Here is a 26,214-nt window from a genome sequence, read left to right on the forward strand (position 1 = left end):
GGTGGATGGTTAATTTCCCCTGTTATGTTGGGTGGATGGTTAATTTCCCCTGTTATGGTGGGTGGATGGTTAATTTCCCCTGTTATGGTGGGTGGATGGTTAATTTCCCCTGCTTTGTTGGGTGGATGGTTAATTTCCCCTGTTATGTTGGGTGGATGGTTAATTTCCCCTGCTTTGTTGGGTGGATGGTTAATTTCCCCTGTTATGTTGGGTGGATGGTTAATTTCCCTTGTTATGTTGGGTGGATGGTTAATTTCCCCTGTTATGGTGGGTGGATGGTTAATTTCCCCTGTTATGGTGGGTGGATGGTTAATTTCCCTTGTTATGTTGGGTGGATGGTTAATTTCCCCTGTTATGGTGGGTGGATGGTTAATTTCCCTTGTTATGTTGGGTGGATGGTTAATTTCCCCTGCTTTGTTGGGTGGATGGTTAATTTCCGGCCCCAGCCTTCGAACTCAGGCCCTGTGTGTAGTTAACTGACCCTCTCTGCCCATTCATCGCCATTTTACCTGTTGTTGTTGTCTTAGCTGATTAGCTGTTGTTGTCTTACCCGTTGTTGTCTAAGCCAGCTCTCCCAATCAACACCTGTGATTGCTTTATGCCTCGCTTTATGTCTCTCTCTAATGTCAATATGCCTTGTATACTGTTGTTTAGGGTAGTTATCATTGTTTTAGTTTACCTAGTCCCACGGTACATGCCTCAGATACCTCTTTTGTCCCACCTCCCACACATGCGGTGACCTCACCCACTTTAACTAGTGCGTCCAGAGATGCAACCTCTCTTATCATCACTCAGTGCCTGGGTTTACCTCCACTGTACCAGCACCCCACCATACCCCTGTCTGTACATTATGCCTTGAATCCCCTCAGCTTCCAGCTGTGCCCTGGACACCATATGTGGATTGATTGCCCCCCATCTATCTTCAGAGTTCGTTCTGTTAGGTGACCTAAACTGGGATATGCTTAACACCCCGGCAGTCCTACAATCTAAGCTAGATGCCCTCAATCTCAAACAAATGATCAAGGAACCCACCAGGTACAACCCTAAATCCGTAAACATGGGCACCCTCATAGATATTATCCTGACCAACTTGCCCTCCAAATACACCTCTGCTGTTTTCAATCAGGATCTCAGCGATCACTGCCTCATTGCCTGCATCCGCTATGGGTCCGCGGTCAAACGACCACCCCTCATCACTGTCAAACACTCCCTAAAACCCTTCTGCGAGCAGGCCTTTCTAATCGACCTGGCCCGGGATGGAAGGATGAATGCTAGCCAGCAGCTAGTCCCATGAGCTGGTTGGATGGATGAATGCTAGCCAGCAGCTAGTCCCATGAGCTGGATGGATGGATGAATGCTAACCAGGAGCTAGTCCCATGAGCTGGATGAAGGATGAATGCTAGCCAGGAGCTAGTCCCATGAGCTGGATGGATGGATGAATGCTAGCCAGGAGCTAGTCCCATGAGCTGGATGGATGGATGAATGCTAGTCAGCAGCTAGTCTCATGAGCTGGTTGGAAGGATGAATGCTAGCCAGGAGCTAGTCCCATGAGCTGGATGGATGGATGGATGAATGCTAGTCAGCAGCTAGTCTCATGAGCTGGTTGGAAGGATGAATGCTAGCCAGGAGCTAGTCCCATGAGCTGGTTGGAAGGATGAATGCTAACCAGGAGCTAGTCCCATGAGCTGGTTGGATGGATGAATGCTAACCAGGAGCTAGTCCCATGAGCTGGTTGGATGAATGAATACTAGCCAGGAGCTAGTCCCATGAGCTGGTTGGAAGGATGAATGCTAACCAGGAGCTAGTCCCATGAGCTGGTTGGATGGATGAATGCTAGCCAGGAGCTAGTCCCATGAGCTGGTTGGAAGGATGTATGCTAGCCAGGAGCTAGTCCCATAAACTGGTTAGTCCAGAACAGACTATGGGAAGCACACAGTACTACATAGAGCCATAACTACATGGAACTCTATTCCACATCAAGTAACTAAAACAAGCAGTAAAATCACATTTAAAAACCAGACCTGAGGCTAACTCTAACCAGACCTGGGTTCAGATGCTATTCGAAATCTCTCAAATACTTTGAGCGTTTCCTTTTTTGCCTGCTTGGCGTGCCAGATGGGTGTGGTTTGCAGTGTTTTGGGGGGGGGACCGTTCTATTGGTACCATTAAGACAGGCCAGCTAAATCCAGCACAAATAAAGTATTTGAAACGATTTCATGTTGTAGTTGAACCCTGGTCTGTCGCTAGCGTTAGCTTATGCAGGACAAAAGCTGGGCTATGACAGAGCTGTGACAGATACAGCCGCCCTGGTTGGAGAGCTGCCTGAGAGTGCTATTGATTCCTGATTAAGCCAGTGAAGAGAGTTCAGTGAGGAGTTCATAGAGACAGGCATCCCAAATGGAACCCTGTTCTCTATATTAGTGCCCTAGGCTGCCATTTGGGACTCACAGAAGCCCACTCCACCCCTGAGACTCAGTCAGCCCTGACAGAGAGGTGGCCTTTTTTTTATCTGTTGTAACAAAGTGGCCAGCGTGGAGGTTCTATAGATCCATCCAATGACATTCCCTGCCTTCTGTACCGGACTAATGGCTTCATGCTGCGATGCTGCGATGCTCAACCATTCTGTGTGTTCCCTGCCTCCTGTAAACTAACCTCAGTCTCCTGGTCTGTCTCTCTGTGTGTTCCTACCTCCTGTAAACTAACCTCAGTCTCCTGGTCTGTCTCTCTGTGTGTTCCTGCCTCCTGTAAACTAACCTCAGTCTCCTGGTCTGTCTCTCTGTGTGTTCCTGCCTCCTGTAAACTAACCTCAGTCTCCTGGTCTGTCTCTCTGTGTGTTCCTACCTCCTGTAAACTAACCTCAGTCTCCTGGTCTGTCTCTCTGTGTGTTCCTACCTCCTGTAAACTAACCTCAGTCTCCTGGTCTGTCTCTCTGTGTGTTCCTACCTCCTGTAAACTAACCTCAGTCTCCTGGTCTGTCTCTCTGTGTGTTCCTACCTCCTGTAAACTAACCTCAGTCTCCTGGTCTGTCTCTCTGTGTGTTCCTACCTCCTGTAAACTAACCTCAGTCTCCTGGTCTGTCTCTCTGTGTGTTCCTGCCTCCTGTAAACTAACCTCAGTCTCCTGGTCTGTCTCTCTGTGTGTTCCTACCTCCTGTAAACTAACCTCAGTCTCCTGGTCTGTCTCTCTGTGTGTTCCTACCTCCTGTAAACTAACCTCAGTCTCCTGGTCTGTCTCTCTGTGTGTTCCTGCCTCCTGTAAACTAACCTCAGTCTCCTGGTCTGTCTCTCTGTGTGTTCCTACCTCCTGTAAACTAACCTCAGTCTCCTGGTCTGTCTCTCTGTGTGTTCCTACCTCCTGTAAACTAACCTCAGTCTCCTGGTCTGTCTCTCTGTGTGTTCCTACCTCCTGTAAACTAACCTCAGTCTCCTGGTCTGTCTCTCTGTGTGTTCCTACCTCCTGTAAACTAACCTCAGTCTCCTGGTCTGTCTCTCTGTGTGTTCCTACCTCCAGTAAACTAACCTCAGTCTCCTGGTCTGTCTCTCTGTGTGTTCATACCTCCTGTAAACTAACCTCAGTCTCCTGGTCTGTCTCTCTGTGTGTTCCTGCCTCCTGTAAACTAACCTCAGTCTCCTGGTCTGTCTCTCTGTGTGTTCATACCTCCTGTAAACTAACCTCAGTCTCCTGGTCTGTCTCTCTGTGTGTTCCTGCCTCCTGTAAACTAACCTCAGTCTCCTGGTCTGTCTCTCTGTGTGTTCCTACCTCCTGTAAACTAACCTCAGTCTCCTGGTCTGTCTCTCTGTGTGTTCCTACCTCCTGTAAACTAACCTCAGTCTCCTGGTCTGTCTCTCTGTGTGTTCCTACCTCCTGTAAACTAACCTCAGTCTCCTGGTCTGTCTCTCTGTGTGTTCCTGCCTCCTGTAAACTAACCTCAGTCTCCTGGTCTGTCTCTCTGTGTGTTCATACCTCCTGTAAACTAACCTCAGTCTCCTGGTCTGTCTCTCTGTGTGTTCCTGCCTCCTGTAAACTAACCTCAGTCTCCTGGTCTGTCTCTCTGTGTGTTCCTACCTCCTGTAAACTAACCTCAGTCTCCTGGTCTGTCTCTCTGTGTGTTCATACCTCCTGTAAACTAACCTCAGTCTCCTGGTCTGTCTCTCTGTGTGTTCCTGCCTCCTGTAAACTAACCTCAGTCTCCTGGTCTGTCTCTCTGTGTGTTCCTACCTCCTGTAAACTAACCTCAGTCTCCTGGTCTGTCTCTCTGTGTGTTCCTGCCTCCTGTAAACTAACCTCAGTCTCCTGGTCTGTCTCTCTGTGTGTTCATACCTCCTGTAAACTAACCTCAGTCTCCTGGTCTGTCTCTCTGTGTGTTCCTACCTCCTGTAAACTAACCTCAGTCTCCTGGTCTGTCTCTCTGTGTGTTCCTACCTCCTGTAAACTAACCTCAGTCTCCTGGTCTGTCTCTCTGTGTGTTCCTACCTCCTGTAAACTAATATAATCTCTAAACTGAAGGCTTAAATACTGGTCCATCACATCTTCATCATCACTCCCTGAACGAATATAGTATGTTAAAGTAAGCATCAATTATTATTATTTTCATATTAGCCACGCGGAGACAGACAGACAGACAGACAGACAATAACATTTAAAAAATGTTTAAGTCGCATTGCATTTCATGATTTTAATCAGCAGGTTTAATACCGAGAGAGACAAGCTGAGCCGATTTTGAAAGACAGATCTTTTTTTTTTTGGTACAAAAAGGTACATAAGACTTGAGGTATGTTGTATGAAGTCTTTTTGTGTGATGTAAATCCCCAGTTTTGTGATCTGGTATTAAAGTAATACCCAACACAGGCCGTTTGTGGTTTTGTTCTTGTTTTGCTTTTGGGAGGGGGGGGGTACAGGGGATTAAGTGCACAACAAGGGAAAGATAACAGCTGTCAGATGGATAAACCTAAACACCATGCTTAATAACCCATATAGGCCCCAACACATTGTCCGTGACTCCAGCCACCCCAGTCATAGACTGTTCTCTCTGCTACCCGCACGGCAAGCGGTACCGGAACGCCAAGTCTAGGACCAAGAAGCTTCTAAACAGCTTCTTCCCTCCAAGTCATAAGACTCCTGAACAGCTAATCAAATGGTTACCCAGACTATTTGCATTGCCGCTCCCCCGCCCCTTTTACACCGTTGCTACTCTCTGTTTATTATCTATGCATAATCACTTTAACAACTCTACCTACATGAACATATTACCTCAATTACCTCGACTAACCTGTGCCACCGCATATTGACTCTGTACCGGAACCCACCTGTATATAGCCTCCACATTGACTCTGTACCGGTACCCCCTGTATATAGCCTCCACATTGACTCTGTACCGGTACCCCCTGTATATAGCCTCCACATTGACTCTGTACCGGTACCCCCTGTATATAGTCTCCACATTGACTCTGTACCGGTACCCCCTGTATATAGTCTCCACATTGACTCTGTACCGGTACCCCCTGTATATAACCTCCACATTGACTCTGTACCGGTACCCCCTGTATATAGTCTCCACATTGACTCTGTACCGGTACCCCCTGTATATAGCCTCCACATTGACTCTGTACCGGTGCCCCCTGTATATAGTCTCCACATTGACTCTGTACCGGTACCCCCTGTATATAGTCTCCACATTGACTCTGTACCGGTACCCCCTGTATATAGCCTCCACATTGACTCTGTACCGGTACCCCCTGTATATAGCCTCCACATTGACTCTGTACCGGTACCCCCTGTATATAGCCTCCACATTGACTCTGTACCGGTACCCCCTGTATATAGCCTCCACATTGACTCTGTACCGGTACCTACCTGTATATAGGCTCCACATTGACTCTGTACCGGTACCCCCTGTATATAGCCTCCACATTGACTCTGTACCGGTACCCCCTGTATATAGCCTCCACATTGACTCTGTACCGGTACCCCCCTGTATATAGCCTCCACATTGACTCTGTACCGGTACCCCCTGTATATAGCCTCCACATTGACTCTGTACTGGTACCCCCTGTATATAGCCTCCACATTGACTCTGTCCCGGTACCCCCCTGTATATAGCCTCCACATTGACTCTGTACCAGTACCCCCCTGTATATAGCCTCCACATTGACTCTGTACCGGTACCCCCCTGTATCTAGCCTCCACATTGACTCTGTACCGGTACCCCCTGTATATAGCCTCCACATTGACTCTGTACCGGTACCCCCCTGTATATAGTCTCCACATTGACTCTGTACCGGTACCCCCCTGTATCTAGCCTCCACATTGACTCTGTACCGGTACCCCCCTGTATATAGTCTCCACATTGACTCTGTACCGGTACCCCCCTGTATCTAGCCTCCACATTGACTCTGTACCGGTACCCCCCTGTATATAGTCTCCACATTGACTCTGTACCGGTACCCCCTGTATATAGCCTCCACATTGACTCTGTACCGGTACCCCCTGTATATAGCCTCCACACTGACTCTGTACCGGTGCCCCCTGTATATAGCCTCCACATTGACTCTGTACCGGTACCCCCTGTATATAGCCTCCACATTGACTCTGTACCGGTACCCCCTGTATATAGCCTCCACATTGACTCTGTACCGGTACCCCCTGTATATAGCCTCCACATTGACTCTGTACCAGTACCCCCTGTATATAGCCTCCACATTGACTCTGTACCAGTACCCCCTGTATATAGCCTCCACATTGACTCTGTACCGGTACCCCTTGTATATAGCCTCCACATTGACTCTGTACCGGTACCCCCTGTATATAGCCTCCACATTGACTCTGTACCAGTACCCCCTGTATATAGCCTCCACATTGACTCTGTACCGGTACCCCCTGTATATAGCCTCCACATTGACTCTGTATCGGTACCCCCTGTATATAGTCTCCACATTGACTCTGTACCAGTACCCCCTGTATATAGCCTCCACATTGACTCTGTACCAGTACCCCCTGTATATAGTCTCCACATTGACTCTGTACCAGTACCCCCTGTATATAGCCTCCACATTGACTCTGTACCGGTACCCCCTGTATATAGCCTCCACATTGACTCTGTACCGGTACCCCCTGTATATAGCCTCCACATTGACTCTGTACCAGTACCCCCTGTATATAGCCTCCACATTGACTCTGTACCGTAATACCCTGTATATAGCCTCCACATTGACTCTGTACCAGTACCCCCTGTATACAGCCTCCACATTGACTCTGTACCAGTACCCCCTGTATATAGCCTCCACATTGACTCTGTACCAGTACCCCCTGTATATAGCCTCCACATTGACTCTGTACCAGTACCCCCTGTATATAGCCTCCACATTGACTCTGTACCAGTACCCCCTGTATATAGTCTCCACATTGACTCTGTACCGGTACCCCCTGTATATAGCCTCCACATTGACTCTGTACCAGTACCCCCTGTATATAGCCTCCACATTGACTCTGTACCGGTACCCCCTGTATATAGCCTCCACATTGACTCTGTACCAGTACCCCCTGTATATAGCCTCCACATTGACTCTGTACCGGTACCCCCTGTATATAGCCTCCACATTGACTCTGTACCGGTACCCCCTGTATATAGCCTCCACATTGACTCTGTACCGGTACCCCCTGTATATAGCCTCCACATTGACTCTGTACCAGTACCCCCTGTATATAGCCTCGCTATCGATTTTTTTACTGCATTCTTTAATCACTTCTTACTGTTATTTCTTCATCTTATTCATGTTTTTTTTATTTACAGTTTTTACAAAAATGTATTTAAATTGTAAATGTATTTTCAGTTTTACTTTTTAACTGCTGGTTAAGGGCTTGTAAGTAAGCATTTCACTGTAAGGTCTGTTGTATTTGGCGCATGTGACCAATAACATTTGACTTGTTGTACTTTACAAAGCTAAACCTCCATACAGTGTTTTTTTTTTAATAATTTGTTTACTTTTATTTAACTAGGCAAGTAGGTTAAGAACAAATTCTTATTTATAATGATGGCCTAGGAACAGTGGGGTTAAACTGCCTTGTTCAGGGGCAGAACGACAGATTTGAACCTTGTCAGCTCGGGGGATTTGAATTTGCAACCTTTCAGTTAATAGTCCAACGCTCTAACCACTAGGTTACACTTCCGTATGGGACTCCTTGTCACAGCTTGTTAATGATACAGCCTGGATTCGAACCAGGGACTGTAGTGACACCTCTGAGCGCTGAGATGCAGTGTCTTAGACCGCTGCGCCACTCGGGAGACCAATTGTTCAGCCTATCACAACCCAGGGGATTAAATCCTAAATGGCACTCTATTCTCTTTATGGGCCCATAGGCCTCTGGTCAAAAGTAGTGCACTATATAGAGAATGGGGAACCCTATCTTACCAGGAGGTTTAGAGAACAGGTACAATAAACAATTATACCCACAATTCCCAGTTTTCCTGCAATTTTGGGAAATTTGGAGGAAATAAACTATGAGATAATCCTACAACCCGGGAACTCTTCAACTTGGATCTCTGGAAAAAAAAAACAAGGGAATTCGTGAAAATATTTCAGGAATCTTGCAAACTTGCGCAGGGTTTCCCACTTGTGCAGGATGCTAAACTGTGCGGGAAAGCAGGATAGCTAACTACAGAAACGAAGAGGCTAACACCCATTGATTCATACTGATTAGCTAGGCCAGGCTAATGCGGTGTCATCTGGAGAAGCACTGATGTCACAAGGGGTCCATAGAGAGGGGACATGAGAAATACGGTGAATCGAACCTGTTGTTGGCTGTTCTAACATATGCCTGAATAGACACCCCCCCCCCATGGCCAGCAAGGACCTGCTGTGGATTATTGAATATTGGAGATTTGGCAAATCTTTCAGGAACCAACAAGGACGACAACAGGGGTGGACAGAGGGATGGGGAGGAGCCGAGAGTCATAAAAGTGTCAGCCAGCTGAAAGTAATTGTAATCGCCTCACTGGAATGTCATCAATTCACGATGTCAAGGACCGAGTTGTTTGGTCTCTTCCGCCACAGCCTCTTCATCCTCATCGTGTTCAATGGAGACAAAGGCAATGTGCAGTGACCCAGACATTAAGAGGAGAGACGAAGGATTCACATCGATTTTAGCCTCTTCAATGAAATTACGGTTCTGTTTAAGCAACTAAGTTCTCACAGACTCAATAAAAGGTACAGTATTATAGTTGACATTAAGGTTATGAGTGATGTTAGTTCTTCCTGATAGATTTTGGTTAGCAAATTTAGAGATGTATGACAAACTGGATCCCTGTTGTATTATTCAGACTGGATCCCTGTTGTATTATTCAGACTGGAACCCTGTTGTATTATTCAGACTGTAACCCTGTTGTATTATTCAGACTGTAACCCTGTTGTATTATTCAGACTGTAACCCTGTTGTATTATTCAGACTGGAACCCTTATTCAGACTGGATCCCTGTTGTATTACTCAGACTGGAACCCTGTTGTATTATTCAGACTGGATCCCTATTGTATTATTCAGACTGGAACCCTGTTGTATTATTCAGACTGGAACCCTGTTGTATTATTCAGACTGGAACCCTTATTCAGACTGGATCCCTGTTGTCTTATTCAGACTGGATCCCTGTTGTCTTATTCAGACTGGATCCCTGTTGTATTATTCAGACTGGATCCCTGTTGTCTTATTCAGACTGGAACCCTGTTGTATTATTCAGACTGGATCCCTGTTGTATTATTCAGACTGGAACCCTTATTCAGACTGGATCCCTGTTGTCTTATTCAGACTGGATCCCTGTTGTCTTATTCAGACTGGAACCCTGTTGTATTATTCAGACTGGATCCCTGTTGTATTACTCAGACTGGAACCCTGTTGTATTATTCAGACTGGAGCCCTGTTGTATTATTCAGACTGGAACCCTGTTGTATTATTCAGACTGGAACCCTTATTCAGACTGGAACCCTGTTGTATTATTCAGACTGGAACCCTGTTGTATTATTCAGACTGGAACCCTTATTCAGACTGGAACCCTGTTGTATTATTCAGACTGGAGCCCTGTTGTATTATTCAGACTGGAACCCTGTTGTATTATTCAGACTGGATCCCTGTTGTATTATTCAGACTGGAACCCTTATTCAGACTGGATCCCTGTTGTCTTATTCAGACTGGATCCCTGTTGTCTTATTCAGACTGGATCCCTGTTGTATTACTCAGACTGGAACCCTGTTGTATTATTCAGACTGGAGCCCTGTTGTATTATTCAGACTGGAACCCTGTTGTATTATTCAGACTGGAACCCTGTTGTATTATTCAGACTGGAACCCTGTTGTATTATTCAGACTGGAACCCTGTTGTATTATTCAGACTGGAACCCTGTTGTATTATTCAGACTGGAACCCTGTTGTATTATTCAGACTGGAACCCTGTTGTATTATTCAGACTGGATCCCTGTTGTATTATTCCGACTGGATCCCTGTTGTATTATTCAAGTCCACATCAAAATCATATGCCACCAAAGATAAGTGCAATTTGAATTTTGGTGTAAGACAAATGAAATGAAAACATTAGTATTGACCTTTGCTGCTCTTTACGTATCACCGCTCTAATTCAACATGCAGCAGCTTTTCCTCATCAAATGTAAACACTGATGTTTTTTGGCCCTTTCCTCAGTAAAACCAACTTCCCTCCCTTTTGTCGGTCTGTACGGTGATGGCAGGCAGCGTTTCACACATTTAAAACAAGGGCTAATTAAGAACAAACAGAAAGAAAAAAAATGTCCCTGCAGCAACAGCTGTGATGATAATTGATAGAGTGCTATTTGCCTGCTCGCCAAGTAGAATGATGAATGCACTACACTTACAAATGTCCAATTATAGCTGGCTGGTAGTGCTGAAAGGGTTGTGTCGGTTACATATGCTGGGTACAATTAATGTTACTTAAACATGGTGTGATACCTCCTCGCCAAGAAAATAGCACCAATGTGCGGAATTTTAGAGAGAGAAAAAAACAGCCCTTAATTTGGTACAATGACAGCTTTAATATATTCTGGGTTATATTTGTCCATACATTTTTTTTTTTTAAAGTTGAGCAAATGGAGAGGAGAAGAGAGGGGGGCAGAGGAGGAGAAGAGAGGGGGAAGAGGAGGAAAAGAGAGGAGAAGAGATGGGGAAGAGGAGGAGAAGAGAGGGGGAAGAGGAGGAGAAGAGAGGGGGAAGAGGAGGAGAAGAGAGGAGAAGAGAGGAGAAGAGAGGAGAAGAGAGGGGGAAGAGGAGGAGAAGAGAGGAGAAGAGAGGGGGAAGAGGAGGAGAAGAGAGGAGAAGAGGAGGAGAAGAGAGGGGAAGAGGAGGAGAAGAGAGGGGGAAGAGGAGGAGAAGAGAGGGGGAAGAGGAGGAGAAGAGAGGAGAAGAGAGGAGAAGAGAGGAGAAGAGAGGGGGGAAGAGGAGGAGAAGAGAGGAGAAGAGAGGGGGAAGAGGAGGAGAAGAGAGGGGGAAGAGGAGGAGAAGAGAGGGGGAAGAGGAGGAGAAGAGAGGAGAAGAGAGGGGGATGAGGAGAAGAGAGGAGGAGAAGAGAGGAGAAGAGAGGGGGAAGAGAAGGAGAAGAGAGGGGGAAGAGGAGGAGAAGAGAGGGGAAGAGGAGGAGAAGAGGAGGAGAGGAGAGGAGAAGAGAGGAGAAGAGAGGAGAAGAGAGGAGAAGAGAGGAGAAGAGAGGAGAAGAGAGGGGAAGAGAAGGAGAAGAGAGGAGGAAGAGGAGGAGAAGAGAGGGGGAAGAGGAGGAGAAGAGAGGGGGAAGAGGAGGAGAAGAGAGGGGGAAGAGGAGGAGAAGAGAGGAGAAGAGAGGAGAAGAGAGGAGAAGAGAGGGGGAAGAGGAGGAGAAGAGAGGAGAAGAGGAGGAGAAGAGAGGAGGAAGAGGAGGAGAAGAGAGGAGAAGAGGAGGAAAAGAGAGGGGGAAGAGGAGGAGAAGAGAGGGGGAAGAGGAGGAAAAGAGAGGGGGAAGAGGAGGAGAAGAGAGGGGGAAGAGGAGGAGAAGAGAGGAGAAGAGAGGAGAAGAGAGGAGAAGAGGAGGAAAAGAGAGGGGGAAGAGGAGGAGAAGACAGGGGGAAGAGGAGGAGAAGAGAGGGGAAGAGGAGGAAAAGAGAGGGGGAAGAGGAGGAGAAGACAGGGGGAAGAGAAGGAGAGGTGGAAGTGGTAGAGGAATTGACATGCAAAAGACAGTATGATGTTTTTATTGGATGGCCCCTTATGCCCCCGTGATCGTGCCAAAAAAAATACTTGGTTTTAATACAGGCTACAACCCCTTTCCCTTTCAATGTTCATACAAATAACTGTAAAATGTTGACTGAAATATCCATATTCAGGTTTCTTAGACATAATGTTTTTCTGTTTGACTTCAGTTTAGTTGTTTACTTTTGGTTAATCAGTGACCGTTAAAAAAAGTTGATCAAGAAAAAAGATTGTCCCTATTTTTTTTTAAATTCAGTCCTAGTCTGAAAATCAATCCCGCCTATCCCTGTGTCCAGGGCATTGGCGTGTTAGCGTTTACGCAGACGTTGTTAACACGGGGTGAAATCACGATTAGACAGTCAGTCAGTCCCTCTGGGCCCAGTGACCCGGCGACCAGCCGGCAGCCATTTTAACCTCTCATCTGAACTCTGAGGTGTTCGGCGGATAAAGAACAGAAGGGGAGGTGAACCGAAAGGCACGCCGTTCTGTGAGAAGGAAGTTATACAAGACATCGCAGGAAGGAGAGAAAAAGATCATAAAAACTTAACATTGTGGGGGGTTTTTTTCTTCATTGGTTTCTTTTGTATTGATTCAAAAAAGGGGGTGTTGAAAAGGTCTTCGGGTCACGCCCTTTACCAAACCAAACTAATTTGCTCTATCTAGTCTGTCAGAGTATCGACTGGAGGGAGGGAGAAAGGCCAGTAAAGGAGGCAAACCTGGGTTCGAATACAATCCTAGAAAATGTCAGATATTACAGGTATGCTTGATAGAGTTTACCTGTTGCAATGGAATCAATTGAAAAGTCCCCAAAAGGTGCCACACCTGACATTCCAGGCAGGCTAAAGCAAACATTTTTTAATCGTATTGTAACCTAGGTCTGCTGGGAGAGAGGAGAGCAGAGGATAGGAGGCCAGCAGGCAGCCATTGTGTAGATGTTAGCTGTGAGCTGGTCTGTATAACAGAATTACCCAGAGGTCACGCTGGCAGTGAATGGATGTCCATCACTGTCTTCTGCATCACAAATGCCACCCTATTCCCTATATGGGTGATTCTACAGAAGTGGTGCAAATTGCAGTCCAACTACCCCCCCCCAAAAAAAAATGATTTTAAAAAACAGTTAAAGTGATGCTCCAGAGGTTTTGTATAATTTCAGTCAGTAGTTTTTTAAAGTAGTGCCTCACAAGCCCCAAAAAATGTTTGCACAATTGTGTACTACGTCATCCAATTCGTATGATATGTTTTCAAATTCCACATTTTTACGAATTTGTAAGTGCTTAAAGATCCCAGATCTTTAAAGTCTCCAAACTTGGGACATTTATTTACATAATGATATGTTCTAAAGCAATAACAAACATATTGTTAAATTAATATAGTACAACTGGAACAAGGGTCGTATAAAGGGGACCAAGACGGGGCGTGTAGAGTGCTCGTATTTTACTTTAATGAAAACACTAGAACCAAAACAACAGCCAACAGTTCCGTCAGGTGATACTCACAAAACGGAAAACAACTACCCACAAAAACCCAGGAAGAAAAATCCCTACTTAAATATGATCTCCAATTAGAGACAACACGAACCAGCTGCCTCTAATTGGAGATCATCCAAAACTCAACCTAGAAATAGAAAAATAAGAACAAAACATAGAAACAAAAAAACATAGACTGCCCACCCATATCACACCCTGACCTAACTAACCAGAGAAAAAAACAGCTCTCATAGGTCAGAGCGTGACAACAACGTCAATTGTTTATACATCTGTTTCTATGGAGAGGTGGCTGTCCCAAACCCTGACTCTTAAACTTTATGTTGGAAAATAAAACGATTTAATGATTTTTGTATATCTGTAACACTTTTATTTCAATAAAACATCTTGAGTTGTTTGATTGTTATGTTGAAATATATTGATCTAATTAGTATACTGACACAACCATTTCATTGATTTTACTGAGTTACAGTTCATATGAAGAAATCAGTCAATTGAAATAAATTCATTAGGCCCTATGGATTTCAAATAAAATCAAACTTTATTTGTCACATGCGCCGAGTACAACAGGTGTAGACCTTACAGTGAAATGATTACTTACAAGCCCTTAATAACCAACAATGCAGTTCAAGAAATAGAGTTAAGAAAATATTTACTAAATAAACTAAAGTTAAAATGTAATAAAAAGTAACACAATAAAGTAACAATAATGAGGCTATATACAGGGGGTACCGGTACCGAGTCAGTGTGGAGGGGTACAGGTTAGTCAAGATAATTTGTACATGTAGGTAGAGGTAAATTAACTATGCATAGATAAGAAGCATTGTAAAATCAAAAGGGGGGGGTGGGGGGGTGAATGGGTGGCCATTTGATTAATTGTTTAGCAGGTGGGAAGTTTGAGAGCGCTCGATTTAATCTAAACAGTAAACAAAAAAGTTGTTTGACCTTAACCCGTTCGGTAATTTCATTGGTCTAATGAAAGATTCATGCCGCCAAAAAACTGAAACATACAACAACATGATCCAGCCTAAAAAAAAAGCATTTACACTAGTCTCTCCAGCATGGTGACTAGTCTCTCCAGCATGGTGACTAGTCTCTCCAGCATGGTGACTAGTCTCTCTAGCATGGTGACTAGTCTCTCTAGCATGGTGACTAGTCTCTCTAGCATGGTGACTAGTCTCTCTAGCATGGTGACTAGTCTCTCTAGCATGGTGACTAGTCTCTCCAGCATGGTGACCAGTCTCTCCAGCATGGTGACTAGTCTCTCCAGCATGGTGACTAGTCTCTCTAGCATGGTGACTAGTCTCTCTAGCATGGTGACTAGTCTCTCCAGCATGGTGACTAGTCTCTCCAGCATGGTGACTAGTCTCTCTAGCATGGTGACTAGTCTCACCAGCATGGTGACTAGTCTCTCTAGCATGGTGACTAGTCTCTCCAGCATGGTGACTAGTCTCTCCAGCATGGTGACTAGTCTCTCTAGCATGGTGACTAGTCTCTCCAGCATGGTAACTAGTCTCACCAGCATGGTGACTAGTCTCTCCAGCATGGTGACTAGTCTCTCCAGCATGGTGACTAGTCTCTCCAGCATGGTGACTAGTCTCTCCAGCATGGTGACTAGTCTCTCTAGCATGGAGACTAGTCTCTCCAGCATGGTAACTAGTCTCTCCAGCATGGTGACTAGTCTCTCCAGCATGGTGACTAGTCTCTCCAGCATGGTGACTAGTCTCTCCAGCATGGTGACTAGTCTCTCTAGCATGGTGACTAGTCTCTCCAGCATGGTGACTAGTCTCTCCAGCATGGTGACTAGTCTCTCTAGCATGGTGACTAGTCTCTCCAGCATGGTAACTAGTCTCACCAGCATGGTGACTAGTCTCTCCAGCATGGTGACTAGTCTCTCCATCATGGTGACTAGTCTCTCCAGCATGGTGACTAGTCTCTCCATCATGGTGACTAGTCTCTCTAGCATGGTGACTAGTCTCTCCAGCATGGTGACTAGTCTCTCTAGCATGGTGACTAGTCTCTCCAGCATGGTAACTAGTCTCTCCAGCATGGTAACTAGTCTCTCCAGCATGGTGACTAGTCTCTCTAGCATGGTGACTAGTCTCTCCAGCATGGTGACTAGTCTCTCCAGCATGGTAACTAGTCTCTCCAGCATGGTGACTAGTCTCTCTAGCATGGTGACTAGTCTCTCTAGCATGGTGACTAGTCTCTCCAGCATGGTAACTAGTCTCTCCAGCATGGTGACTAGTCTCTCTAGCATGGTGACTAGTCTCTCCAGCATGGTGACTAGTCTCTCTAGCATGGTGACTAGTCTCTCCAGCATGGTGACTAGTCTCTCCAGCATGGTGACTAGTCTCTCTAGCATGGTGACTAGTCTCTCTAGCATGGTGACTAGTCTCTCCAGCATGGTGACTAGTCTCTCCAGCATGGTGACTAGTCTCTCCAGCATGGTGACTAGTCTCTCTAGCATGGTGACTAGTCTCTCTAGCATGGTGACTAGTCTCTCCAGCATGGTGACTAGTCTCTCCAGCATGGTGACTAGTCTCTCCAGCATGGTGACTAGTCTCTCTAGCATGGTGACTAGTCTCTCCAGCATGGTGACTAGTCTCTCTAGCATGGTGACTAGTCTCTCTAGCATGGTGACTAGTCTCTCTAGCATGGTGACTAGTCTCTCCAGCATGGTGACTAGTCTCTCCAGCATGGTGACTAGTCTCTCTAGCATGGTAACTAGTCTCTCCAGCATGGTGACTAGTCTCTCTAGCATGGTGACTAGTCTCTCCAGCATGGCCACATGGTGACTAGTCTCTCTAGCATGGTGACTAGTCTCTCCAGCATGGTGACTAGTCACTCTAGCATGGTAACTAGTCTCTCTAGCATGGTAACTAGTCTCTCCAGTATGGTGACCAGTCTCTCCAGCATGGTCACATGGTGACTAGTCTCTCCAGCATGGTAACTAGTCTCTCCAGCATGGTGACTAGTCTCTCTAGCATGGTGACTAGTCTCTCCAGCATGGTAACTAGTCTCTCCAGTATGGTAACTAGTCTCTCTAGTATGGTGACTAGTCTCTCCAGCATGGTAACTAGTCTCTGCAGCATGGTAACTAGTCTCTCCAGCATGGTGACCAGTCTCTCCAGCATGGTGACTAGTCTCTCCAGCATGGTAACTAGTCTCTCCAGCATGGTGACTAGTCTCTCTAGCATGGTGACTAGTCTCTCCAGCATGGTAACTAGTCTCTCCAGTATGGTAACTAGTCTCTCCAGTATGGTGACTAGTCTCTCCAGCATGGTAACTAGTCTCTGCAGCATGGTAACTAGTCTCTCCAGCATGGTGACCAGTCTCTCCAGCATGGCCACATGGTGACTAGTCTGTCTGCGACCATTTTGGAGAAAATTAATGAGCAAGTTGATACATCTTCATGTTACTAGCGAACATCTAATATATCAAGAAATATTTAAAGTCAGTTTTTTGGTACTAAAATATATGTTTACTTGGATGTACATCTACCAAATGAAAGATAGCCAAACATATACTAGGGATTCTTAAAGTCCAAAATAAATCAAAATTGTCCCGTATGAAACGGTCACAATCAAAGAGATCTCATCTTTGTCATCTTTTATTTAACTAGGCAAGTCAGTTAAGAACAAATTCTTATTTTCAATGACAGCCTAGGAACAGTTGGGTTAACTGCCTTGTTCAGGGGGAGAACAACAGATTTGAACCTTGACAGCTCGGGGATTCGATCTTGCAACTTTTTGGTTACTAGTCCAACGCTTTAACCACTAGGCTACGCTGCCGTCCCATCTGTGACAGCAGACAGCATAATTGAGGCGATCTCCATTTTATAGTTGAACGCTCCGTGCTCTATCAACTGAGCTACAGAAGACCACCATGTGGATAGTGGACAAGTGCACACTTCAGGAAAAAGTGTAGAATATTAAGATGCATAGATGGCCGTCAGGGTCACGGCTAGAAGAGATACAGCTAATGTCAAAGTGATGCTAAAGTTTGCATATTCCAGGTGTGTCTGGTGATCATTTTAGCATCTTAACTAACCTTAACCCTTTTCATAACCGTAACCTATTCCTCCTAATCTGCTACGGAAATTGGCACCTGGATACAAATGATTGTGTGGCTCGTTAACGGCTCGTTAAGCAAATACGGTCACAGTCAATGATATGCTAATGAGTAACGCATAAAACATAAGTAAAAGTAACTCTCAATGAAGGTGAACAGACCCTACAACACTAATGCAGAGCTGTCAATTACAACCTGTCATTTAAATGGATTTTTATTTTGGATTTCATGTAATGAACATACACAAAATAGTCCAAATTGGTGAAGTGAAATGTAAAAAATAAATTCAAAACAAAAAGTGGTGCATGCATATGTATTCACCCCCTTTGCTATGATGCCCCTAAATAAAATCCAATAAACCAATTACCTTCAGAAGTCACAAAATTAGTTAAATTAAGTCCACCTGTGTGCAATCTAAGTGTCACATGATCTGTCACATGATCTCAGTATATATAGACCTGTTATGAATGGCCCCAGAGTCTGCAACACCACTAAGCAAGGGGCACCACCAAGCAAGCAGCACTATGAAGACCAAGGAGCTCTCCAAACAGGTCATGGACAAAGTTGTGGAGAAGTACAGATCAGGTTTGGGTTATAAAAAAATATCAGAAACTTTGAACATCCCACAGAGCACCTTTCAAATCCATTATTAAAACATGGAAAGAATATTGCACCACAACAAACCTGCCAAGAGAGGGCCGCCTACCAAAACTCAGAGACGAGGCAAGGAGGGCATTAATCAGAGAGGAAACAAAGAGACCAGAGATAACCCTGAAGGAGCTGCAAAGAGTATCTGTCCATAGGACCACATTAAGCCGTACCCTCCACAGAGCTGGACTTTACGGAAGAGTGTCAAGAAAAAAGACATTGGTTTATTAAGAAAGAAATAAGCGAACACGTTTGGTGTTCGCCTAAAGGCATGTGGGAGACTCCCCTCAACATATCGAAGAAGGTACTCTGGTTAGAAGAGACTAACGTTGAGCTAAATAAATAGACCCATTTATCTGCCACCAAATGAACTTGAGGAAAAGATCCCTGAACAGAAAAGTCCATACAGTATACAGTGGAATGGTGGGTTAAGGTCAAACCCTAGGGCTGGTGGGTTAAGGTCAAACGCTAGGGCTGGTGGGTTAAGGTCAAACCCTAGGGCTGGTGGGTTAAGGTCAAACCCTAGGGCTGGTGGGTTAAGGTCAAACCCTAGGGCTGGTGGAATGAAGTCAAACCCTAGGGCTGGTGGGTTAAGGTCAAACCCTAGGGCTGGTGGAATGAAGTCAAACCCTAGGGCTGGTGGAGTGAGGTCAAACCCTAGGGCTGGTGGAGTGAGGTCAAACCCTAGGGCTGGTGGGTTAAGGTCAAACCCTAGGGCTGGTGGGTTAAGGTCAAACCCTAGGGCTGGTGGGTTAAGGTCAAACCCTAGGGCTGGTGGAATGAGGTCAAACCCTAGGGCTGGTAGAATGAGGTCAAACCCTAGGGCTGCTGGAATGAGGTCAAACCCTAGGGCTGGTGGGTTCAGGTCAAACCCTAGGGCTGGTGGAGTGAGGTCAAACCCTAGGGCTGGTGGAGTGAGGTCAAACCCTAGGGCTGGTGGAGTGAGGTCAAACCCTAGCGCTGGTGGGTTAAGGTCAAACCCTAGGGCTGGTGGAATGAGGTCAAACCCTAGGGCTGGTGGGTTAAGGTCAAACCCTAGGGCTGGTGGGTTAAGGTCAAACCCTAGGGCTGGTGGGTTAAGGTCAAACCCTAGGGCTGGTGGGTTAAGGTCAAACCCTAGGGCTGGTGGGTTAAGGTCAAACCCTAGGGCTGGTGGAATGAAGTCAAACCCTAGGGCTGGTGGGTTAAGGTCAAACCCTAGGGCTGGTGGAATGAAGTCAAACCCTAGGGCTGGTGGAGTGAGGTCAAACCCTAGGGCTGGTGGAGTGAGGTCAAACCCTAGGGCTGGTGGGTTAAGGTCAAACCCTAGGGCTGGTGGGTTAAGGTCAAACCCTAGGGCTGGTGGGTTAAGGTCAAACCCTAGGGCTGGTGGAATGAGGTCAAACCCTAGGGCTGGTAGAATGAGGTCAAACCCTAGGGCTGCTGGAATGAGGTCAAACCCTAGGGCTGGTGGGTTAAGGTCAAACCCTAGGGCTGGTGGAGTGAGGTCAAACCCTAGGGCTGGTGGGTTAAGGTCAAACCCTAGGGCTGGTGGGTTAAGGTCAAACCCTAGGGCTGGTGGAATGAGGTCAAACCTTAGGGCTGGTGGAATGAGGTCAAACCCTAGGGCTGGTGGAGTGAGGTCAAACCCTAGAGCTGGTGGAGTGAGGTCAAACCCTAGGGCTGGTGGGTTAAGGTCAAACCCTAGGGCATGTGGAATGAGGTCAAACCCTAGGGCTGGTGGAATGAGGTCAAACCTTAGGGCTGGTGGGTTAAGGTCAAACCCTAGGGCTGGTGGAATGAGGTCAAACCCTAGGGCTGGTGGGTTGAGGTCAAACCCTAGGGCTGGTGGGTTGAGGTCAAACCCTAGGGCTGGTGGAATGAGGTCAAACCCTAGGGCTGGTGGGTTGAGGTCAAACCCTAGGGCTGGTGGAATGAGGTCAAACCCTAGGGCTGGTGGGTTAAGGCCAAACCCTAGGGCTGGTGGAATGAGGTCAAACCCTAGGGCTGGTGGGTTAAGGTCAAACCCTAGGGCATGTGGAATGAGGTCAAACCCTAGGGCTGGTGGGTTAAGGTCAAACCCTAGGGCTGGTGGGTTAAGGTCAAACCCTAGGGCTGGTGGGTTAAGGTCAAACCCTAGGGCTGGTGGAATGAGGTCAAACCCTAGGGCTGGTGGAGTGAGGTCAAACCCTAGAGCTGGTGGCGTGAGGTCAAACCCTAGGGCTGGTGGAGTGAGGTCAAACCCTAGGGCTGGTGGAGTGAGGTCAAACCCTAGAGCTGGTGGAATGAGGTCAAACCCTAGGGCTGGTGGAGTGAGGTCAAACCCTAGAGCTGGTGGAATGAGGTTAAACCCTAGGGCTGGTGGGTTAAGGTCAAACCCTAGGGCTGGTGGAATGAGGTCAAACCCTAGGGCTGGTAGAATGAGGTCAAACCCTAGGGCTGCTGGAATGAGGTCAAACCCTAGGGCTGGTGGGTTAAGGTCAAACCCTAGGGCTGGTGGAGTGAGGTCAAACCCTAGGGCTGGTGGGTTAAGGTCAAACCCTAGGGCTGGTGGGTTAAGGTCAAACCCTAGGGCTGGTGGAATGAGGTCAAACCTTAGGGCTGGTGGAATGAGGTCAAACCCTAGGGCTGGTGGAGTGAGGTCAAACCCTAGAGCTGGTGGAGTGAGGTCAAACCCTAGGGCTGGTGGGTTAAGGTCAAACCCTAGGGCATGTGGAATGAGGTCAAACCCTAGGGCTGGTGGAATGAGGTCAAACCTTAGGGCTGGTGGGTTAAGGTCAAACCCTAGGGCTGGTGGAATGAGGTCAAACCCTAGGGCTGGTGGGTTGAGGTCAAACCCTAGGGCTGGTGGGTTGAGGTCAAACCCTAGGGCTGGTGGAATGAGGTCAAACCCTAGGGCTGGTGGGTTGAGGTCAAACCCTAGGGCTGGTGGAATGAGGTCAAACCCTAGGGCTGGTGGGTTAAGGCCAAACCCTAGGGCTGGTGGAATGAGGTCAAACCCTAGGGCTGGTGGGTTAAGGTCAAACCCTAGGGCATGTGGAATGAGGTCAAACCCTAGGGCTGGTGGAGTGAGGTCAAACCCTAGGGCTGGTGGAGTGAGGTCAAACCCTAGCGCTGGTGGGTTAAGGTCAAACCCTAGGGCTGGTGGAATGAGGTCAAACCCTAGGGCTGGTGGGTTAAGGTCAAACCCTAGGGCTGGTGGGTTAAGGTCAAACCCTAGGGCTGGTGGGTTAAGGTCAAACCCTAGGGCTGGTGGAATGAGGTCAAACCCTAGGGCTGGTGGAGTGAGGTCAAACCCTAGAGCTGGTGGCGTGAGGTCAAACCCTAGGGCTGGTGGAGTGAGGTCAAACCCTAGGGCTGGTGGAGTGAGGTCAAACCCTAGAGCTGGTGGAATGAGGTCAAACCCTAGGGCTGGTGGAGTGAGGTCAAACCCTAGGGCTGGTGGACTGAGGTCAAACCCTAGAGCTGGTGGCGTGAGGTCAAGCCTTAGGGCTGGTGGGGCGAGGTTAGCAAAGGACATCTGCTGAGGCTTCCTGTTTGTCAAGTGGCGAACGCCACACTAGGCCCCGAGCTCCGATCGGAGGGCCATCCCCTTTTCAACTTGATCACATAGGCATTTAGCTCTAAGCCCCACTAAGTCACGTTTTGTTTGTTTTATTTGCAGAGCAGGTGTTTTATTATCATTGGCGACTCCATTACAACCATGACCCTGAGTGGAAGGTAAACAAGACCAGCACACACCCAGCATGCGAAGGGTAGACAGTCAAGCCGTGCTCGGGATTCTCCCTTCTCTCAATGGAACCATCTGGTGATGGGATGGAAGAAACGGACCAGTTTAGCGGTCACTGTTTGTCTATGGGCCACGTAATTGTGTTGTCTGGGGAAAGCTGGCAGACAGCGGGCACCCTCGGCGGGGTCTGGTGAAGTGGTACGGTTTTATAATGTTTTCCAATGCCTTTGTCTGGGGACTGGGGGTGGGGTGGGTAGTGTGGAGAGGGGTGGGGGGGTAGTGGAGCTCCCTAAGTGCCTAAGCCAACATGGTTTGTTTGTATTGGTCTGTTGGCAATATAAACTGTATGTAGCATTATAAATTAAATCTGTTTGCTTTAGAAAATAAATAAAATAACATAAAACAAATAAAACTTCTGCCAGCCATGGTGATAGAAGGATTTCTCTTTTTAATTTATTTTATTTAACCTTTTATTTATCTATGAAAGTCAGTTAAGAACAAATTCTTATTTACAATTATGGTCTTGGAACAGTGGGTTAAACTGCCTTGTTCAGGGGGCAGAACGACAGATTTTTTTTTAACTTGGTCAGCTCGGGGGATTCGATCCAACAACCTTTCGGCTACCCGCCGCCCTAACAGGGAGAGTTTTTGCTCAAATAATAAGTGGTCTAAAATATATTTTCAACCTACCTGTCAATTTTGTCTGTGTTTATGTTGTAGTGCAAGTTTAATATATACTGAACAAAAATTTTACTGAGTGAAAGTTCATATAAGGAAATCAGTCAATTTAAATACATTCATTAGTCCCTCATCTATGACTTTCACATGACTGGGATTACAGATAGGGCTGGTCTCAGATACCTTAATAAAATGGTCCTCACAATGAACCTGAGGATCTCGTCAAGGTATTTCTGTACATTCAAATTGACATCGCAAAAAATGCAATTGTGTTCGTCGTCCGTAGCTTATGCCTGCCCCAATACCATAACCCCACTGCCATCAAGGGGGCACTCTTTCGGCAAAGGATAAATGCTCACTAACAGGAACGTAAACACATTTGTGCACAAAATATGAGCAAAATAAGCTTTTTTTTTTGTGCGTATAGAACATTTCTGGTATTTTTTAAAACAGCTCATGAAACATGAGAACAACACTTTAAATGATATTTCTGTTCAGTGTAATATTTCATTAGTTCAATGTAACGTGTTCTACAAAAGATATTAACTATAGATTATATTTGTTATATAATTAATATAATAATAATGTCTGTTCTTATATGGTTTCCATGTGTTTCCATATTCTCTTGACACTCTGTTTTGGTGTTCAACCACTACATATAATTACTCCACTGATGCTAATTATTGTGTGGCTCGTTAACGGCTCGTTAAGCAATTACGGTCACAGTCAATGATATGCTAATGAGTAACGCATAAAACGTAAGTAAAAGTAACTCTCAATGAAGGTGAACAGACCCTACAACACTAAAGCAGAGCTGTCAATAGACACTGGTGATGGAGGGAGACAAGGACTTGCGTCCCGAATGGCACACTATTCCCTATGTAGTGTATTCATTTTGACCAGGGCTTGTAGGACTCTAGTAGTGCACTACATAGAGGAATAGGGTGCTATTTGAGATGTCGACTAGATTTAGAATCGAGTGACTGATTGACAGATCAGACCTATCTGTTAAAATTACAAATATTACAATTATTACTGATGATTCTCACATGGATTTAAAAGATTCATAATAGTATTATAATTATGATTATGATTAATTAATGATTATAATTATGATTAATGTAATTACACTGTCACACGTTTATCAAAAGATTACTTAAAGGATTTTAGTGTTAACGTTATGTTTTGGACTGTGGATCTGCTGAGGTGCCAGAAAGTTCTTCAAGAAGGATCGGTCCTGATCTCTGAGGCTAAATGGGACGGGATAACCCTGATCTGGCCTTAGTGGGACAGGGTTAGCTGATTCTATCCCCTGATCTGGCCTTAGTGGGACAGGGTTAGCTGATTCTATCCCCTGATCTGGCCTTAGTGGGACAGGGTTAGCTGATTCTAACCCCTGATCTGGCCTTAGTGGGACAGGGTTAGCTGATTCTAACCCCTGATCTGGCCTTAGTGGGACAAGATTAACTGATTCTATCCCCTGATCTGGCCTTAGTGGGACAAGGTTAGCTGATTCTAACCCCTGATCTGGCCTTAGTGGGACAAGATTAACTGATTCTATCCCCTGATCTGGCCTTAGTGGGACAGGGTTATCTGATTCTAACCCCTGATCTGGCCTTAGTGGGACAGGGTTAGCTGATTCTAACCCCTGATCTGGCCTTAGTGGGACAGGGTTGGCTGATTCTATCCCCTGATCTGGCCTTAGTGGGACAGGGTTAACTGATTCTAACCCCTGATCTGGCCTTAGTGGGACAGGGTTAGCTGATTCTAACCCCTGATCTGGCCTTAGTGGGACAGGGTTAGCTGATTCTAACCCCTGATCTGGCCTTAGTGGGACAGGGTTATCTGATTCTAACCCCTGATCTGGCCTTAGTGGGACAGGGTTAGCTGATTCTAACCCCTGATCTGGCCTTAGTGGGACAGGGTTAGCTGATTCTATCCCCTGATCTGGCCTTAGTGGGACAGGGTTAGCTGATTCTATCCCCTGATCTGGCCTTAGTGGGACAGGGTTAGCTGATTCTATCCCCTGATCTGGCCTTAGTGGGACAGGGTTAGCTGATTCTATCCCCTGATCTGGCCTTAGTGGGACAGGGTTAGCTGATTCTAACCCCTGATCTGGCCTTAGTGGGACAGGGTTAGCTGATTCTAACCCCTGATCTGGCCTTAGTGGGTTAGGCTTAGCTGATTCTAACCCCTGATCTGGCCTTAGTGGGACAGGGTTAGCTGATTCTAACCCCTGATCTGGCCTTAGTGGGACAGGGTTAGCTGATTCTATCCCCTGATCTGGCCTTAGTGGGACAGGGTTAGCTGATTCTAACCCCTGATCTGGCCTTAGTGGGACAGGGTTAGCTGATTCTAACCCCTGATCTGGCCTTAGTGGGACAGGGTTAGCTGATTCTAACCCCTGATCTGGCCTTAGTGGGACAGGGTTGGCTGATTCTATCCCCTGATCTGGCCTTAGTGGGACAGGGTTAACTGATTCTAACCCCTGATCTGGCCTTAGTGGGACAGGGTTAGCTGATTCTAACCCCTGATCTGGCCTTAGTGGGACAGGGTTAGCTGATTCTAACCCCTGATCTGGCCTTAGTGGGACAGGGTTAGCTGATTCTATCCCCTGATCTGGCCTTAGTGGGACAGGGTTAGCTGATTCTATCCCCTGATCTGGCCTTAGTGGGACAGGGTTAGCTGATTCTATCCCCTGATCTGGCCTTAGTGGGACAGGGTTAGCTGATTCTATCCCCTGATCTGGCCTTAGTGGGACAGGGTTAGCTGATTCTAACCCCTGATCTGGCCTTAGTGGGACAGGGTTAGCTGATTCTAACCCCTGATCTGGCCTTAGTGGGTTAGGCTTAGCTGATTCTAACCCCTGATCTGGCCTTAGTGGGACAGGGTTAGCTGATTCTAACCCCTGATCTGGCCTTAGTGGGACAGGGTTAGCTGATTCTATCCCCTGATCTGGCCTTAGTGGGACAGGGTTAGCTGATTCTAACCCCTGATCTGGCCTTAGTGGGACAGGGTTAGCTGATTCTAACCCCTGATCTGGCCTTAGTGGGACAGGGTTAGCTGATTCTAACCCCTGATCTGGCCTTAGTGGGACAGGGTTAGCTGATTCTATCCCCTGATCTGGCCTTAGTGGGACAGGGTTAGCTGATTCTATCCCCTGATCTGGCCTTAGTGGGTTAGGCTTAGCTGATTTATTTATGACCCCCGATCTGGCTTTAGTGGGAAGCCCCCTTTTATGTTGATTGATCTCTGCAACATGCTGCAGGTTTAATACCTCAGGAAAGCTTTCTGTGCTAATCAGCCCAGGGACAGTTAAGGCTGCTGGTCAATATTTCCCATGGTCGTGTCCCAAATAGCACTCTATTCCCTATATAGTCCACTAGTCCAG

Source organism: Salmo salar, chromosome ssa24 (genome assembly GCF_905237065.1).
Source record: "Salmo salar chromosome ssa24, Ssal_v3.1, whole genome shotgun sequence".
Lineage (NCBI taxonomy): Eukaryota > Metazoa > Chordata > Actinopteri > Salmoniformes > Salmonidae > Salmo > Salmo salar.